Genomic DNA, 12,234 nt, shown 5'->3' with positions numbered 1-12,234 from the left:
TAATCCCATCGAAAACTTATGGAGGGAGCTGAAGATCCGAGTTGCCAAGCGACAGCCTCGAAATCTTAATGATTTACAGATGATCTGCAAAGAGGAGTGGGCCAAAATTCCATCTAACATGTGTGCAAACCTCATCATCAACTACTAAAGATATCTGACTGCTGTGCTTGCCAGCAAGGCTTTTGCCACCAAGTATTAAGTCTTGTTTGCCAAAGGGATCAAATACTTATTTCTCTGTGCACAATGCAAATAAATATATATAATTTTGACTATGTGATTTTTTTTTTTTTTTTTTTTTTTTATATAATCTATCTCTCACTGGTAAAATTAACCTAGCCTAAAAATTCTAGACTGTTCATGTCTTTGACAGTGGGCAAACTTACAAAATCAGCAAGGGATCAAATACTTATTTCCTTCACTGTATGTGTGGACATATGCTCGGCGGGAACATTTAAAGTGGTACTGCAGAAAATAAACATAAGAACACAGTGAGAATTTGGCCCAAAACAGTAATTTTTATAACATTATGTTAGGAAATTGCTATTTATGTCATTCTCTAGAATATTATATGAAGTGGCTATGAATGTGAAAAAATTTGGGAAGTGAATTATTTACTTTAGCAGTCATGTATGAAGCTGGCTATAGGACGTGGAGATTATTCTTAATTACCCAAACGATTTTATGATCATTAATCGTTTTGACTATGGCAATAACAACATCAGACATAATACTTATTCTAAGCTACTTTACTATCATCTGAGAAAAATATATGTTAGGCAATGCAGATGCTCGGCATTTCCGGTGATACAAATTTTATTTTTCACGGAAACATTTCCATGTCTGCCACTTTCCTGATAAGCTTAAAGGGTTATTCCCAAGTTGAGTACAATTTTTTTTTTTTTAGACATTCTAAGCTGAAATTAAATAAAAAAAACATTTGCTGTTCAAATTTTTTAAAAATGAATTCCCTAACAAAATTTTTTTTAAACTTGATAACTCAGCTAGTGCTGGTTATCTTTTCTAAAAAGGGGCGTGAGTGGCTCGATGTCAATCAAGCGTTCTGCAGTGTGCGCGCTCCCGACATCGCTAGATACTGTAGTTAGATAGAGAATGTTCGTCTCAACCAGGCATGGTAAGCCTGGTAGATACGAACACACCGGGAAATGAAACACCAAGGCACCCTTCACACATATGCACATATGCACATATACATATATACACACACACACACACACACACACACACACACACACACACACACACACACACACACACAAACAAACACACTAACACAAAGATACATACCTTCAGTGAACCGCTGACTTCTCGTCCTGACTCGTGGCCGGCCCGGCATCTAATGCGCATGCGCCGATATGCGCGTTCATGCTAGAAATGACATCCTCTCCTAAGGACGGAGCGGATATCATTGCGCATGCGCGGCCACTGCTAAAGGTAAATAGTGGTGGCCGGATCCCTAGACAACGAGCTACAAACAAAGAAGGACGGACAGCGAGAAGAAGAAAGAATATCCCGAAAACGACATCGCTGGGCTAAAGACAGGTAATTATAAAAATTAAAAAAATTATTAATTTTAGAAGGGTGAGCTTAATAGCTCGATTTTTGTAGATGGGAATAACCCTTTAACACTCGTAGTATCTATGACCATTATACTGTGCCGTTTATAAGATGCTGAGAATGGTGGCATTTGTGGCAAATGTTTACACAGACATGACATCAATTCGGCTAGAGGGAAGTCTGTATGATAGGTGCATTTCTTACAACAGCTTTCTAACATAATTTTGCCATTTGGATAAAATGTTTCTCACACGAACCCCACAGAACTATGGTCTGAATATCTCTACCATGCCAATACTGAACTGTGCTCTGAGGGAAATCATACATACATACATACATACATCCCAACTTTTGAATTAGTAAAAGAGGGACATTTTTAAGCCACGCCCGTAACCACGCCCAATTTCCCGCATAAACACATCAAATCACGGCCACATCCTTCTTCAAATAACAAGATCATATTCTCACTGCGGATCTCTAGACTTACAAAAAAAAAACTATGGATATCACCGATATTATGGATCCGGTTATATCGTCTTTGTGTTACTTTTCCTAACTTGGGTATAACATTTGCTCATCATGGCAGCAGTTGCAGGAAAGACCAAAAGGCTGAGAACAATGAGGGTATGTTCACACGACAGCGTCCGTTACGGCCGAAATTACGGGGCTGTTTCCAGGAGAAAACAGCCCCGTCATTTCAGCCGTAACGGCATGTGCAGTCGCTGAACGCCGCGTCCCTTACGGACGTAACTGGAGCAGGTTTTCCATGGAGTCCATGGAAAACGGCTCCATTTACGTCTGAAGAAGTGACATGACACTTCTTTGGCGCGGGCGTCTATTTACGCGCCGTCTTTTGACAGCGACGCGTAAATATACGCCTCGTGTGAACAGACAAACGTCAGCCCATTGCTTTCAATGGGCAGATGTTTGCCAATGCTATCGAGGCGCATTTTCGGACGTAAATCGAGGAGTAAAATGCCCGAATTACGTCCGTAAATAAGCCGTGTGAACATACCCTGAAAGTCAAGAGGGAGACCCTGTGGTTGATGAATTTTCAATTGACAGGTAGCAGAGTTACATGATGGGGATTTTTATTTTCCAGTTGTGTAACTCTGCTACCGGTCAAGGGAAAAATCATCCACCAGAGCTCCCTTGTAGATTGCTCTACACACAGACCCTCTGTAGATAACTCCACAAACAGCCCCCCTGTAGATAGCTCCACACACAGCCCCCCTGTAGATAGCTCCACACACAGCCCCCCTGTAGATAGCTCCAAACACAGCCCCTGTAGATAGCTCCACACACAGCCCCCTGTAGATAGCGACACACACAGCCCCCCTGTAGATAGCACCACACACAGCCCCCCTGTAGATAGCGCCACACACAGCCTCCCCTGTAGTTAGCTCTACACACAGCCCCCCTGTGGATAGCGCCATACACAGCCCCCCTATAGATAGCGCCACACACAGCTCCCCCTGTAGATAGCTCCACACACAGCCCCCCTGTAGATAGCGCCACACACAGCCCCCTCTTGTACATAGCGCCACACAACCACCCTTCCCCCTTGTACATAGCGGCACACAACCCCCTTCTACTTTGTGCCACAATGCCGCCAGAGCGGAGAGCTCTCTCTGCTCTGCTTTGACGTCACTCACAGTCAGAAGAAGGCAGGAGTCTTGGAGCAGCATTCTCACTGGTGTTGATACCGGCCCGGGAGTGGACCAGTCCAGTCATATGACCTGTCACCTGACCGTTGAGGTCAGGTGACAGGTCAGATGACTAAAGTGGTCCATTCCCGGGCTGGAATCGAGCCCAGTCAGCACACCGCCGCAAGACTCCTGCCTTCTTCTGATGCTGATCGCTGCTGCAGTCCTCTGGCATGCAGGCAGCCTGTCAGCAGCGATCAGCTGCAGCACCCAGCGGGACATTTTGCAGACTGCCCTGGACTGCGGGACATCGGTGAGAAACCGGGACTGTCCCGCCGGATCCGGGACAGCTATGTACATATCAGGGGCGTAGCTAGGGGGGGGGCAGGCGGGGCATGTGCCCCGGGCGCAACCCAGTGGTAGGAAAGGGGGGGGCGCCGAAGATCAGCTGATCGCTGATGACAGGCGCCCCGTATGTCGGACACCTGCAGCAGCTTTAGGAAGAGCCAGTAAATTACGGCGTTCTGACTGGGGTCTGTGATGGCCAGGGAGTGGACTAGTCCAGTCACCTGACTTGTCACCTGACCTCACATCAGTGACATGAGGTCAGATGAGACTCAGGTCAGGGGACAGGTCTACTCCCGTGCTGCAGCCTCCCAGCATCTGCCTCTACTCTGTGCTTTGTGCTACACACGCCGAGAAGCAGAGAGGAAGCTCCGCCCTCAGCCCGTCCTGACCTGTCAGCAAGGAGACATGGTGAGTGTCTGTGTGTTTGTGTGTGTATGTAGTGTGTATACAGTGTGTGTTTGTATGTGTATATGTTACAGTGTGTGTGTGTGTGTGTGTGTGTGTCTGTCTGTGTTTCTGCATGTGTTTGTCTCTTACATCTACATCATTATCTGTACTCAGAGAGTTATCACTGTGTGTTATCTGTGATGTTACATAGGACTGCAGGCAACAGCTACTACATTATCTGTACTCAGAGAGCTATCACTGTTATCTGTGGTGTTACATAGGACTGCAGGTAACACTACTACATTATCTGTACTCAGAGAGCTATCACTTTTATCTGTGGTGTTACATAGGACTTCAGGTGACATAACTATATTATCTGTACTCAGAGAATTATCACTGTGTTATCTGTGGTGTTACATAGGACTGCAGGTAACACTACTATCTGTACTCAGAGAGTTATCACTGTGTTATCTGTGGTGTTACATAGGACTGCAGGCAACACTACTACATTATCTGTGCTGTGTACATATGTGCCTGTGTGGGTATATATGGGTCTATTTGTGAATATGTCTTTGTGCTTGTACATTTGTGCCTTTTATGTATTTGTATATGTTCCTGACTGTGTGTTTATCTGCCGGTGTGTGTGTGTGTGTGTGTGTGTGTGTGTATATGTGTCTGTATGTCTATATATTTACCTGTATGTATGTATTCCAGAATGTGTGTATGTATATTTGTCTGTATGTCTAAATATCTGTCTTTATGTATGTACAGTATATATGTTCCAGCGTGTCCATATATGTGGTTAATTTCTGGTTTGTGTAGGGGGCGGCAATAGAGAGTCCCGCACAGGACACCATCCAAGCCAAGGCCGGCCCTGGCTGTCACCGACCCTAGTCAGAAGGAACTCCGCCGCTGCCTGCGCCGAATGACCTCGGCTTCTCCGGTAAGTAACACCAGGCAGAGCGGAGAGTGGTAGCGGTAGCCTACCGCTCACCGGTCTGTTCACAGTGTGGCGCTAAGTACAAGGGGGGGGGGAGTGTGGCGCTATTTACTAGGGGGGGGAGTGTGGCGTTATTTACAAGGGGGGGGGGTGTGGCGCTATTTACAAGGGGGGAATGTGGCACTATTTACAAGGGGGGGGGAGTGTGGCGCTATTTACAAAGGGGCAGCGGGCTGTGTGTGGCACTATCTACAAGGGGGGCTGTGTGGCGCTATCTACAGGAGGCTGTGTGTGGCCTATTTAATTTATTTTCTTTTAGTTTATTTTTATGTTAATTACATTATAGAATTACATCGCTTGTAAAATGTAGAAATGCTTTTATACTCGAGTTACATTAAAAGAATAGTGAAAAAAAAATTACACCTCATTGATAGGTAGGGAAAGAAAACATGGCGAGGGGAAAGGAGATGTCGGGAAACAAATGGGGGGGGGGGGCGCCAATCTGAATCTTTGCCCCGGGTGCAGGAGAACCTAGCTACGCCTCTGTACATATACACTAAATATTATGCCTCTAGTGCTCGCTGGAGTCATCCTGGAAGCGGTCATAACATTAGGCCTGATTCACACGAACGTGTTACATGTCCGTGGGACGGCCATTGAAACAGCGGCCGTCCCACGGACCTACAGTGAAGGAAATAAGTATTTGATCCCTTGCTGATTTTGTAAGTTTGCCCACTGTCAAAGTCATGAACAGTCTAGAATTTTTAGGCTAGGTTAATTTTACCAGTGAGAGATAGATTATATTTAAAAAAAACAGAAAATCACATTGTCAAAATTATATATATTTATTTGCATTGTGCACAGAGAAATAAGTATTTTATCCCCTACCAACCATTAACCCCTTGCGTACCTTCGCCGTAATAGTACGTCGCTGGCCGCTTATTCCAGCGTACCTTCGTCTGCAGGAGAAAGCTCCTGTCACTTTCTCTGATCTCCTCACTTCTGTGAGATACGTGAGGAGATCAGAGAAAGCGGTGTAAAAAAAAAAACCACTATTTTTATTAACCCCTTCCTGAAAATGGGCGTATAGTAACGCCCTGAGGATGAAGCGGGCACAGGAGATGTGCTCGCTCCATCTTCATTGGATGTCGGCTGTAATATACAGCCGACATCCCACTGCAACTACAGCGATCACTGTCCTCTCCGATCGCTGTAGTTTAACCCCTTAAATGCCGCTGTCAATAGCGACAGCGGCATTTAAGTGATTGATACAGAGGGAGGGGGCTCCCTCTGCACCCCATTGCCCACCCCCGCGAAAAATCGCGGGTTTCTGATGGTTGCAATGGCAACCAGGAAGCCTAGCAACGGCTTCCTGGTTGCCAGGTACGGGAGCCTATTAGGTCCTGCCCAAGGCAGGACGTAATAGGCTCAACTGTCAGTTGTAAAGTGACAGTTACAATACACTGCACTACATCAGTACATACAGAAGTAGTGCAGTGTATTGTGCAGGGGATCAGAAGATCAGATCTTCCAGTCCCCTAGTATGTGTAAAATAAAAAGTGAAAAAAAAGTAAAAAAAAAGTTTTAGATAAATAAATATACAAGTTTTACGTAATAAAAACAATAATCGCCTTGTTTCCCTGATCAAGCCCTTTATAATTAGAAAAAAAATGAAAAAAAAGACAAAAACTAGACATAATAGGTATCGCCGCGTTCGTATCGGCGTGACCTAAAAAAATATCATATTATTTATCCCGCACGGTGAACACCGTAAAAAAAATACCATAAAAAACAATGGCAGAATTTCCTTTTTTGGTCACGTTGTTTCCAAAAAAATGGAATAAAAAGTGTTCAAAAAGTTGCGCGTAGCCAAACATGGTACCAATAAAAACTACAGTGTGTCACGCAAAAAACAAGCACTCACAAAGCTCCGTCGACAAAAAAATAAAAAAGTTATGGCTCTCAGGACATGGTGACACTAAAACATTTCATTTAGAAAAAAGTTTTTTTTCTTTTGTAAAAGTAGTAAAACATATAAAAACTATATAAATTTGGTATTGCCATAATCGTATCAAACCGCAGAATAAAGTAAACATGGTGTTTATACTGCACAGAGAACGCCGGTAAAAAATTATAAAAAAAATAGTGAAAGAATTTCTGGTATTTGGTCTCCTCACCTCAGAAAAAATGGAATAAAAACTGATCAAATTATCGCATGTACCCCAAAATGATACTAATAAAAACGACAGCTCGTTCCATGAAAATCAAGCACTCACACAGCTAGTCAACGGAAAAATAAAAAGTTCTGACTCTTGGAACGCAATAATGCAAAACGACGGCCCAGACTAATTTTATATGTGCAGCAGTTCTTCACCTAAAACCCCACGTCATCATTTGCAGCCCCCATTGGTAGACCCTGTAAATGCAGCGAAAACAATGACATTTTGGGGTCTGTGCTACATATGGGGCTAGTGAAGAAGTCAAAGATTAGGCAATACTGGATTATTATAAAATCTATAAAACACCTGAGGGCTCAAAATGCTCACTACACCTCTAATTTAATTCTTTCAGGGGTATAGTCTCCAAATTGGGATCACATCTGGGGAATTTCTACTGTACTGGTACTTCAGGGACTCTGCAAATGCGACATGGTCCCCAGAAACCAATTCAGCAAAATCTGAGCTGCAAAATCCAAATGGTGCTCCGTCCCTTCTGAGCCCTGCCGTGGGTCCAAACAGCAGTTTATTACCACATAATGGGGTATTACCGTAATCAGGAGAAATTGCTTTACAAATGTTGAGGTGCTTTTTCTCCTTTATTCCTTATAAAAATTAGAAAATTCTGTGTTTTTTCCAAAAAAAAGTCTCTTTTCATCTTCACAGACTAATTCCAATAAATTCAGCAAAAAACCTGTGGGGTCAAAATGCTAACTATACCACTAGAAAATTTCCTTGAGGGGTATAGTTTCCAAAATGGGGTCACTTTTGGTGGGATTCCACTGTTTAGGTCCCTCCAGGGCGTTGCAAACGTGACACGGCACTGAAAACCATTCCAGTAAAATCAGAGCTCCAAAATCCAAATGGGGGTCCTTCCCTTTTGAGCCCTGCTGTGGGTCCAAACAGCAGTTTATTACGGGGTATAAACTAATATGGGGTATTTCCGTAATCGCGAGAAATTGCTTTACAAATGTTGGGGTGCTTTCTCTCCTTTTATTTCTTGCAAAAATTAGAAATTTTTAAGTTTTTCCAGAAAAAAAGTAGATTTTCATTTTCACAGACTAACTCCAGAAAATATAGCAAAATACCTGTGGGGTCAAAATGCTAACTATACCCCTAGATAAATTCCCTGAGGGGTGTAGTTTAAAAAATGGGGGTCACTTTTGGGGGTTTCCACTGTTTTGGCACCACAAGACCTCTTCAAACCGGACATGGTGCCTAAAATATATTCTGAAAAAAAGGAGGCCCCAAAATCCAAGAGGTGCTCCTTTGCTTCTGAGGCCTGTGTTTCAGTCCATTAGCGCACTAGGGCCACATTTGGGATATTTCTAAAAACTGCAGAATCTGGGCAATAAATTGAATAAAATGAGTTGCGTTTCTCAGGTAAAACCTTCTGTGGTACAGAAGAAAATGTATTACATATGAATTTTGTAAAAAAAAATGAAATTTGAAAATTTCAGCTCCACTTTCCTTCAATTCCTGTAAAACGCCTAAAGGGTTGAAACACTTTCTGAATGCTGTTTTGGATACTTTGAGGGGTGCAGTTTTCAAAATGGGGTGTTTTATGGGGGTTTCTAATATATAGGGCACTCAAAACCACTTCAGAACTGAACTCGTCCCTGAAAAAATAGCTTTTTGAAATTTTCTTAAAAATATGAGAAATTGCTGCTAAAGTTCTAAGCCTTGTGAGGTCATAGAAAAATAAAAGGATGTTCAAAAAACGATGCAAACATAAAGTAGACATATGAGAGATGTTAATTGGTAACTATTTTGTGTGGTATTACCATCTGTTTTACAAGCAGATACATTTAAAATTGTAAAAATCATAATTTCTTCATATTTTCATTAAATGTTCGTGTTTTTCACAAATAAGCAATGAATTTATCGACCAAATTTTTGCACTAAACTAAAGTACAATATGTCACGAGAAAACAATCTCAGAATCAATTGGATAGGTAAAAGCATTCCGGAGTTATTACCACATAAAGTGATACATGTCAGATTTGAAAAAATGGGTCTGGTCCTCAAGGCCAAAATGAGCTGGGTACTCAAGGGGTTAAGAGTTCAGCCCCCTCCAGACCAGTTACACGCTCCAAATCAACTTGGTGCCTGCATTAAAGACAGCTGTCTTAAATGGTCACCTGTATAAAAGACTCCTGTCCACAGACTCAATTAATCAGTCTGACTCTAACCTCTACAACATGGGCAAGACCAAAGAGCTTTCTAAGGATGTCAGGGACAAGATCATAGACCTGCACAAGGCTGGAATGGGCTACAAAACCATAAGTAAGACGCTGGGTGAGAAGGAGACAACTGTTGGTGCAATAGTAAGAAAATGGAAGACATACAAAATGACAGTCAATCGACATGGGGCTCCATGCAAAATCTCACCTCATGGGGTATCCTTGATCCTGAGGAAGGTGAGAGCTCAGCTGAAAACTACACGGGGGGAACTTGTTAATGATCTCAAGGCAGCTGGGACCACAGTCACCAAGAAAACCATTGGTAACACATTACGCCGTAATGGATTAAAATGCTGCAGTGCCAGCAAGGTCCCCCTGCTCAAGAAGGCACATGTACAGGCCCGTCTGAAGTTTGCAAATGAACATCTGGATGATTATGAGAGTGATTGGGAGAAGGTGCTGTGGTCAAATGAGACTAAAATTTAGCTCTTTGGCATTAACTCAACTCGCCGTGTTTGGAGAAAGAGAAATGCTGCCTATGACCCAAAGAACACCGTCCCCACTGTCAAGCATGGAGGTGGAAACATTATGTTTTTGGGGGTGTTTCTCTGCTAAGGGCACAGGACTACTTCACCGCATCAATGGGAGAATGGATGGAGCCATGTACCGTCAAATCCTGAGTGACAACCTCCTTCTCTCCACCAGGACATTAAAAATGGCTCGTGGCTGGGTCTTCCAGCACGACAATGACCCGAAACATACAGCCAAGGCAACAAAGGAGTGGCTCAAAAAGAAGCACATTAAGGTCATGGAGTGGCCTAGCCAGTCTCGAGACCTTAATCCCATCGAAAACTTATGGAGGGAGCTGAAGATCCGAGTTGCCAAGCGACAGCCTCGAAATCTTAATGATTTACAGATGATCTGCAAAGAGGAGTGGGCCAAAATTCCATCTAACATGTGTGCAAACCTCATCATCAACTACAAAAAAAGTCTGACTTCTGTGCTTGCCAACAAGGGTTTTGCCACCAAGTATTAAGTCTTGTTTGCCAAAGGGATCAAATACTTATTTCTCTGTGCACAATGCAAATAAATATATATAATTTTGACAATGTGATTTTCAGGTTTTTTTTAAATATAATCTATCTCTCACTGGTAAAATTAACCTAGCCTAAAAATTCTAGACTGTTCATGTCTTTGACAGTGGGCAAACTTACAAAATCAGAAAGGGATCAAATACTTATTTCCTTCACTGTATGTAATTCAATGTGGCCGTTCACACAGCCGTTGTTTCAATGGACCGTGTGAAGGGTCCGTGGGAAAATAGGACATGTTCTATCATTTCTCGCATCCCTCCATAGACTCTCAACTATGGGGGATGCGTGACATCCCGTCCCACAGCGCTGAGCACGGATGCACCTCGGACGTGAAAAACTGCAGTTTTTCACGTCCGAGATGCGCAGAGCTCGTGTGAATCAGGCCTTATAATAATGCAGTCAAAGCCCTGCTTGAGAAATATGGGAAGCACCTTACCTCTTCCGAGCAGAAGTTTGGCAGGCAGCAGTGACCTTGTGTTCACCTCAGCACTGCTTTACAGAGCCCCGAAACTGCAGTGTATCCCAGTAATAGCAATGTCACTCACTGGCACACCCAGAGGGATGTTGTCACCTGAGTCACAGGAAGCTATAACACTGCCACCCACGTACACCCAGCTAATTGTCTCCACATAACACACGCCCTGTATATAGGGACATTATATATGCATACAGTTACCTCCTCACAATACTGCGGCTCTGGTTTACAGTTAAAGGGGTTGGCCAGGGAAAAAATATGTTCTAAAAAGTGTCCCCCAGCCTTGGTTTGTCTTCCCTAAAACCTCCTACTAACCTTCTAACCAGTTTCTGTTTGATCTCAATCGTCACTGCTGCTCCTTAATCGTCACTGCTGCTCTTGCTGTTTGTTTACATCCCTTGCTTCTGTTCCTGTCTTGTAACTCACCATACTCATGATCCCTTGCTGCATCTGAGGAGACAGTTGCATCCCCCCCCCTTCCTCTACAGCATCTCAGCTATTTGCATACTGCCAAGCCCCTCTATGTACACAGGGTCATTCCCTACTCTAATTACAGTCACCCAGCTCCCTGCACTGTACATTGTCCTAAACGTGCCGCCCGCCCCAACGGTTTATACAGGGATTATGAGGATTACATATATACAGGGATGATGAGGATTACATATATACATGGCTGATGGGGATTACATATATACAGGGATGATGGGGGTTATATACAGGGATGATGGGATTATATACAGGATTGATGGGGTTATATACAGGGATGATAAGGATTACATATATACAGGACTGATGAGGATTACATATATACAGGGCTGATGGGGATTACATATATACAGGGATGATGGGGGTTATATACAAAACTTGAATATCCAGCAGGACGACCAGCAATTGAGACGGAACAACAGTATCCCAATTTAATGGGGAGCGCACGCAGGTAAGTATCCTGAATCCATACAGAGAAGAGAGACCGCAGCACTCAAAGTGAAAAAAAAGTGGTGTTTTCTTTAGTTCATCAAAACGAACATGTAAAGTTTCAACCCTGTCAGGGTATTTCTCAAGCATGGAATACAAAGAACAAGTGCACAATTTATATCAGGTGTACTGTGACATCACATCCTGTGAGTTAATTTATACAAAAGTTCATAAAATAGTGAATAATCAATAAAAGCAGTATAAACATATCAATCTAATGTGAGTGACATCTTAAAACATACATGTAAGAAGGATAAATCATTATGAATACTCTATACATTCTAAAAGAGTCGGGATCCAAACACTCAGTGTCCGTAGTTGATTAGAACAGCTGCTTGTAGGGTTAGTGGAAGCTCCAGAAAGAAGCGTCCCTAGTTACTCAGTGTTATCCTAGG

The 12,234-nt window shown here is 43.1% G+C and overlaps 1 protein-coding gene across 3 annotated transcripts in view; it reads right to left on the bottom strand.

Annotated features, from left to right (window-relative positions):
• UPP1 (uridine phosphorylase 1) overlaps positions 1–11,333 on the bottom strand; it is a 209,764-nt gene extending 198,431 nt beyond the window's left edge. The window contains exon 1 of one of the 3 annotated variants that reach the window (XM_075828559.1): positions 11,291–11,333. The gene's annotated coding sequence lies outside the window, so the exon portion shown is untranslated. The other 2 variants (XM_075828557.1, XM_075828558.1) reach the window with 2 other exon arrangements.
• Positions 11,334–12,234: the final 901 nt, after the last annotated feature.

The sequence above is a fragment of the Rhinoderma darwinii genome, chromosome 5 (genome assembly GCF_050947455.1).
Source record: "Rhinoderma darwinii isolate aRhiDar2 chromosome 5, aRhiDar2.hap1, whole genome shotgun sequence".
Taxonomy (NCBI): Eukaryota; Metazoa; Chordata; class Amphibia; order Anura; family Rhinodermatidae; genus Rhinoderma; species Rhinoderma darwinii.
This window is presented reverse-complemented; position numbering and strand designations above follow the sequence as displayed.